The sequence below is a fragment of the Crocuta crocuta genome, unplaced genomic scaffold (assembly GCF_008692635.1).
Source record: "Crocuta crocuta isolate KB4526 unplaced genomic scaffold, BGI_CrCroc_1.0 scaffold26, whole genome shotgun sequence".
In the NCBI taxonomy this organism is placed as follows: Eukaryota; Metazoa; Chordata; class Mammalia; order Carnivora; family Hyaenidae; genus Crocuta; species Crocuta crocuta.
Window position 1 is genome coordinate 10,064,241 of NW_027532249.1, and position 7,691 is coordinate 10,071,931.

Consider the following 7,691-nt stretch of genomic DNA (forward strand, 5'->3'; position numbering starts at 1 on the left):
AGGAAGACTTCACTAGTAACATTTGAGCAAAATCTAGACGAGCTGATGTGGAAAAAAATAAAAGAGATGATGGAGAGAGCCATTATGATATTTGGGGAATAATTTCTGCAAGGCTCTGTAAAGAGAGTAAAGTTGATGTGCTCAGGGAATAGCAAGTAGGCCACTGTAGAATAACGTTAGAGGGATAGATGGGGCTTGGTTGTATACAACCTTGTAGGCCAATGTAAGGACACTGGCGTTTATTTGAAATGAGATAGGAAGCTGGGAAAGGATTTTATAGCTGAGGAGTGACATGATCTGACTTAAATTTTAAAACTGTTGTGTTGAGTGTAGTACAGGGCAGGAAGCAGGAAGAACAATTAGACAGCTTTTATAATAATCTAGGGAAGAGAAGATGGTGGCTTAAACCAAAATGATAGAGGCTGAGAAGATAAGATTGTTGGATTCTATGTAGACTTCAGAAGTAGAGTAGACTGAACTTGCTGATGGATCAGATGTAGGGTATGAGATAAAGAGAAGAGCCAAAGACAACTCTGAGAAATTTAACCTACCTAACTAGGATAGAATTGCTATTTAGTGAGATGGGGAAACCTGTGGGGATGGTAGGTTTGGAGGGAAAAGTCAGAAACTCATTATTGAACCTGTCAAACTTGAAATACATGTTGGATAACCAAGTGGAGACAGTTCAAGGAAGAGGTCCAGGCTGGAAATGTGCATTTGGAATCATCGGAGCATAGATGCTATTTAAAGTCAGGAGACGAGTGAGATTACCTAGAGAATGGCGGTAGAGAGAAAAATGAAGTCCAAGGACTTAGAGCTGAGATACTGAAAAATTTGGAGGATTAGGACACGAGGAGCTAGCAAACTGAGTCAGGAGGAGGGAGCGGAAGGAAGAAGGCAATCAGTTAATAAAGACTCAATTATTACAGATCAGACTTTGGAAGGAAACTGGGGCTAAAAGAGACTCAACTGCTAGGTAAAGACAGAGATTTATTTCACCCATCAATGCTGTGCCCCTGTTAGAGCTGCTGGCTGCAAGCTCTGGCCCACTCCAGGACAACAGGCCATCCTGCAGCCTGCTGTACCATTACCTGGATGACACCAAGATGCAGAGGTGGCTTTCCTGCTGAGCACTGAGAACCAGGGTGGGTGTCCCTACATGAAACACCCCGCCTGCAATCTGACCCCAGGTCATAGCATCCTCCTCCAGCTAACTACCAAGAGAACATCCAAGAGACGGCAATGAACCAAGAGATCCCGTGCTGAGCCCATCTACATTCTGTGCCACAGACACTCCCCGGGAAATGAGGGCACCATGGAAGTGTGTGGAAGTGCGTGCCCTGCTCACTTGGACACTCAACCTGCAGATGGGCAATGAGGCCCTCTTCAGCTGTGAGATCAAGCACTCAGTGCTGTAGATGCCCATACAAGCAGAGATCACACTGGCTAAAACTTGCATGTCTTCTCCAGCTCAGATACCACTCCCCATAAGAAGACAGATAGCTGATAACCCCAGAACCTGTATCGGTAGATGGCAACTACATTCTTCCCATTGATGGAGCCAGAAGCCTTGCGGTCACTCTCTTTTTCTGCTTGCTTCTCATATTCCACATCCAAGTCAACATCGAGCCCTGGCAGCTCAGCCTCAGAACTTACCCCACATCTGCCACTTCTCATGGTTTCCTCTCCAACCACGCAATTCAAGCATTGTCAGCTCCTGCCTGGATTCTTAGAGTCACCCCCAGACTGGTCTTTCTGCTCCTACTTTTGTCCTTTTCTGTTCTTTGTCCTAATCAATATATTTAAAATATAAATCAGATCATGACACACATATACAGCCACCCCAAGCCCTCTAGCGGTAGACAAATATATTGATAGAACAGAATAGAGTCCAGAAATGGATCAACATAGTCAAGTGGTTTTTGACAAAGGCCCCCGGCTGTTTAATGAGAAAAGAGAAGTCTAACAGATAGCCCTGAACAATTGGAGAAGCTTAAGGACAAAATGATCCCAGTTCCTTACCTTGCATACAAACAAGAATTAATTTGAGGTGAATCATAGGCCTAAATGTGAAACCCAACATCTTTGTGATGTTGAGGTAGGCAGGATTTCTTTAAAAGGTCACAAAAAGCTACAAATGAAAAATTGAAAATTAGTAACTTGGACTTAATCAAAATTCAAAACTTCTGCTCATAAGAAGGTACCTTTAAGAAAATGAAAAGGCAAACTACAGACTGAGAGAAAATACCCTTAATGTAGATACATGACAAAGGATTTATATTCAGAATATATAAAGAACTACTACAGATCAATAATGACAAGACACCTCAATTAAGAAAAAAGAATACATACAAATGGCCAATAAACATATTAAAGGGTGTATAACATCATTAGTAATGAGGAAAATGAAGAATAAAACCTCAGTGAGATACCATTTCACAACAACTAGAATGGCTAAAATTGAAAAAAAAACTGGTAATATCAAATGCTGACAGGGACAGAGAATAATCAGAACCTTCATGCATTGCTGGTGGGAATAAAAAATGGTTCTACTACTTTCGAATAGTAGATAAAATTCGAATTTTTTCTTACCAAGATAAAAATACTTATACTTTAAAACCCAGTAATTTCACTCCTAAGTATTTATCTAAGAGAAATGGAAATGCATGTCCACAAAGATTCGGATGTGAATGTTCATAGCAGCTTTGTTCATCACAACAACAACAATAAAAACCATAAGTTACACAAGTGTCCATAATTAGAAAAATGAGTGAAAAACTTGTGGTATATTTATACAAATGAACTACTTCTCATCAATACAAATGAACTCCTGTTATCGTAATGTGGATAGTGCTCAAAATCATTATGCCAAGTGAAACAGGCCAGAGAGTAAAGAGTACATACTGCATGATTCCATTTATATGATAAACTTCTAAAAAATATAAAATAAATAAATAAATAAAAGATCAGACATAGTATAAGTGCATTGGTAGGGGTCATTGTTTAGTTATGAGCATTAGTCAACCCTTAAGTGCAGACCAGGTGAACAGGTATACTTAGTGTGATACACCTCACTTGGTCCTTGAACTATTCACTCAGCCATCCTGATTAAGGGAGTCATGGTCTGCAAGGGCTTGGAACTTAAAGACCTGTGCTGGCATCCTAGCTTTCCTGCATTTTCAGCTGTGGGACCTTGGGAAAGCTGATTGCTTTCCATGACCTCCAGTGTACTTGTCTGTAAAATACTAGTGTCATCATAAATTAAATACGAAAATACCTGTCAAAGTAAGTGCTCAATTATTATCATTATTATCAATTATTATCATTAGGGGTATTTAAAATATAAAGAAGGAGTGCCTGGGTGGTTCAGTTGGTTATGTGTCCAACTCTTGATTTAGCCTCATGATCTTATGGTTCATGGGGTTACAGCCCCGTAGCAGGCTTTGTGCTGACAGCATAGATCCTGCTTGGGATTCTCTACCCACCCACCTCCACCCACCCCCATCCCTCCTCTGCTTGCATGTGTGCTCACACGTGCACTCTCTCTCAAAATAAATAAACGTTAAAATATAAAGGAAAGTTCATTACTTATGCTACAATTTATTGTTTTGGACTATTTAACATCTGGCTAATTTGATTACTGAGAAAAAAATGTTTCACTTTTCTTTTTACACATAAAACAAATGTATCAAAAATACAGAAAATAAAATAACAGCTCATGGATACAAAAGCTAGCCAGACAGTGAGAAGACACTTAACTGAATGTGGTAAATTGTACTCTGGTTAATGGAGGAGCAAAAACAATAGAAGACATAATCCTTTCCTTAAAGTCCTCATGGTTAGAGTGAAACAATGTTCTGAAAATAATTATTAAAGTGTAAAACAATAGGACCAGACTAGATCTATATCTCTCAAAATATATAGTATTATAATCAGATATTATTTCGAAAAGGATATATAACCAGGCAAATTGAAAGTTTCATTGGCCATTATCTGTGTATATATAATTACTGATATGGTTGGTTTGTATCTGCTATCTTGCTATTTTTCTTTTTGTTCTTTGTTACTGCCTTCTTTTAATCAACTGTTTAAAAATGTTCATTGCTTTATTGATTTTTTAGATATGTCTTAGTTATTTTGTGGTCATTCTAAGAATTATAAAATGAATCATTTTTACATTTTATTTAAAAAATTTTTATTTTTAAGTTTATTTGTGAAACAGAGAGAGTACAAGTGGGAAAAGGATGGAGAGAGAGAGAGAGAGAGAGAGAGAATCCCAGGGGCGCTCTGCACCACCAGCCCAGGGCCTGATCTGAACTGTGAGATCATGACCTGAGCTGAGGTTGAACACTTAACTGACTGAGCCATCAAGGTGGCCTAAAAATGAATCTTTAATCTACCTTAAATTAATACTAAATAATTTTTGCAAACAATGGAAGAAATGTACAAAGGTATATTCCATTTAGTTTGCTCTCATTTTTGTGTTATTACTGTCATACATTTTTCCTTCTATGTATAAATCACATAATACATTGTTGGCATTTTTTTGCTTTGAACAATCAGTTTTCTATAAAGATGTTAAATATAGTCTTTTGTAATTTTACACACTTCTACAGGTCTGACTTTTCATATGGGGTCATTAGTTTCAGCTTGAATGACTTTCCTTGGTAATTTTTGAGGTGTAGAACTGTTGGCAATGAAATCTCTCAGTTTTGGTTTCTCTGAAAAATACCTTTATTTCATCTTAATTTCTGTAGAACATAGAAATCTAGATTGATTCATTCTACCACACACCCCCCCCTTCAGCATTCAAAAAATGTCATCTGGATTCCACTGTTTATGATGAGTTTTTGCTATTCTCAAATTTTTGTTACTTTTATCAATATATGTCTTTTTTTCCTTTGGCTCTTTTTAAATTCTTTATATTTTATTTTCAGGAGTTTAATTGTGATTTCTCTGGTATAATATTCTTTATGTTTATTCTGACTGACATTTGCTAAGTATGATGACTCTTTGAATTGATGATCTTTATGCACTTTGAAAATTTTATGGTCATTATTTTTTCATATTTCTTTTATCATATATTTTCTTTTTCTTGGATTACAATTCCATGTATGTTATTGTCTCACAAGTCTCTGGTGCTTTGTTATTATTTGGTTAAACATTTTTTAAAATGTTTGTTTATTTTTGAGAGACAGAGGGTGAGCAGGGACAGGGGAGGGGCAGAGAGAGGGAGACAGAACTTGAAGGAGGCTCCAGCTGACAGCACAGAGCCTGTTATGGGGCTAGAACTCACAAACTGTGACTTCATGACCTGAGCTAAAGTTGGACACTTAACCAACTGAACCACCCAAGTGCCCCTGTTATTATTTTGTTTTAATATTTTATCTCCCTGTTCTTCAGATTGAGTAATCCTTTTCATTTACCTACAAGTTCACTGATCCTTTATTCTACTATGCCCAGTCTCTTTTAAAGCCTGTCCAATATATTCTTTATTTCAACTTAACATTTTTTAATTTCTAGGATATTCAATTTTTTTGTAGAGCTTCCATTTCTTTGCTGAAATTCCAATCTGGTCACCCATTTTGTGCATACTTTTCTCTACATATTTACAAAAGTTATTTAAAAATTCAAGTCTTGGGCACCTGGGTGGCTCAGTCGGTTAAGCGTCTGACTTCGGCTCAGGTCATGATCTCACAATTTGTGGGTTTGAGCCCTGCGTAGGGCTCTGTGCTGACAGCTAGGTCAGGGTCTGGAGGCTGCTTTGGATTCTGTGTCTCCCTCTCTCTCTGACCCTCCCCTGCTCACGCTGCCTCTCTCTCTCTCTCTCTCAGAAATAAATAAAACATTTAAAAAATTTTTAAATAAAAAAAATTCAAGTCTTTTAATGACAACATCTTGATCAATTGTGGATATGCTTCTATTGACTTTTTTCCCTCTTGATTATAGGTCACATTTTCAAGCATTAGCCCATGTCTCATAATTTTTAAAAAATATTTTAACGTTTATTTATTTTTGAGAGACAGAGAGAGACAGAGCATGAGCATGGGAGGGGGAGACAGAATCTGAAGCAGGTTCCAGACTCTGAGCTGTCAGCACAGAACCCGATGTGGGGCTCAAACTCACAAACCACGAGATCATGACCTCAGCTGAAGTCAGACACCCAACTGACTGAGCCACCCAGGTACCCACCTTACAATTTTTATTGTATGCTAGACATTGTATGCAAAAAAACAAGAAACAGTAAAGCTTGAACTGGATTTTTTTTCCTTTGGAGGACCTGCTGTTTCCTTTGTAAGGGAAGCAGGGGTGAAAGTTTGATATTTTTTATTTTAGTAGAGTTGAGCTGCATCAGTGCTAGGTTGAAGCTTTAACTAATTTCAGATCATCTCTGTTTTAAAATACGTTTTGGGTGAGTTCAGTTCTATTCCTCATGCAGGACTTTATAACTCAAGAACTAGAAGTCAGTAAAAACTTTCTCTGCTTTTGAGCTCTGCCCTCAGCTGATACTTACTAAGATTGGAGAAGAATTGTTGGATCAGGAAGATAAGCAATACATTTGAGACTTCTAGATTTTATACATCTTTCCAGTTTGTACAGTCATACAATTTTATTTGTCCATTTCTTTGTCCCAGCAAAGAAATGCTTATAGGAGAGGAGCTCCTCTCCTTGTTTATATCCCCAGATAAGACATATTCCCAGATATGAAAGCAATTGCAGTCTTTACTCACCTGGAAAAGGCTCACATTTTCTCTGGAGTTTTGATTTCATTGTGTGAATTATTCTTTGGTGGCTTTAAATTAAATCAAGTCTGTTGACAATGCTGCCTGGAAGGTGGAAGTGTGGAGGCTTCTAGTCAGTGTGGGCTGTGTTCAGTCTCTACGTTACTGAGTTTCCTGCTTTCCAGGTAAAATATGGCTAAAAGTCTATGGAGTAAGTGGAAAAGGAAGATGGGTGCTGGAAAGAGAAAAAGGAATGCCCCAAAAGAACATAACAGACTTAAAAGTATTCTTAAAATAGACAGTGATGTTTTAATGAAAGATGGTCAAGAGATAGCAATTGTGGTGGTACAGAAACATTGTCAAGAGAAAACCCAGTGCATGGTGCAAGATGAAAAAGATGACGTGAAAATGGAGACTGATATTAAGAAAAACAAAGTCTTCTAGACCAACATGGACAGTACCACATGTAGGTGAACCAGAGACAAAGGAGAAGGCTGAAGGCAAAGTGAGAAAAAGGTAAGGGGAAAAGCAAAGCAAAAGCAGTAAAGGCAGTAAAGGGTTTGGCCTGGTAGACTCTTAAAAACTTGAAAAATTTTACATGGGACAAGTCTTTGATAAGAATATATATACATGGATTTCAACTTCCACCAAATGAAAACTTTGTTTCCAGACCTAACTTGGCCTTTTTCTTCAATTCAGACCCACGTTCACTCCTCAAATTTGTTTTGGGGGCTTGAATAAAATATTCTCTTTGATGAATAAAAAAAAAAAGAAAAGAATAGCATACTTTTTAGTTTGCCTGGTGTATTCTTGTTAATGGCAATAGCAATATTCCTTTACGATTTTTTGTGCTGTAAGTAGAAGTGGACTTGTATAATTTAGTTTCGTTACTTTAATAAAAAAAGAAGTTGATAGAAGTCCTTCATTAAACGTCTTTCAACAACACTTGCATTGAGGGTGATAATGTAA

General features: G+C 37.5%; 1 pseudogene; it reads left to right on the plus strand.

Annotated features, from left to right (window-relative positions):
• Positions 1 to 6,914: 6,914 nt before the first annotated feature.
• On the plus strand, positions 6,915 to 7,294 carry LOC144243070 (protein LLP homolog pseudogene; annotated as a pseudogene).
• Positions 7,295 to 7,691: the final 397 nt, after the last annotated feature.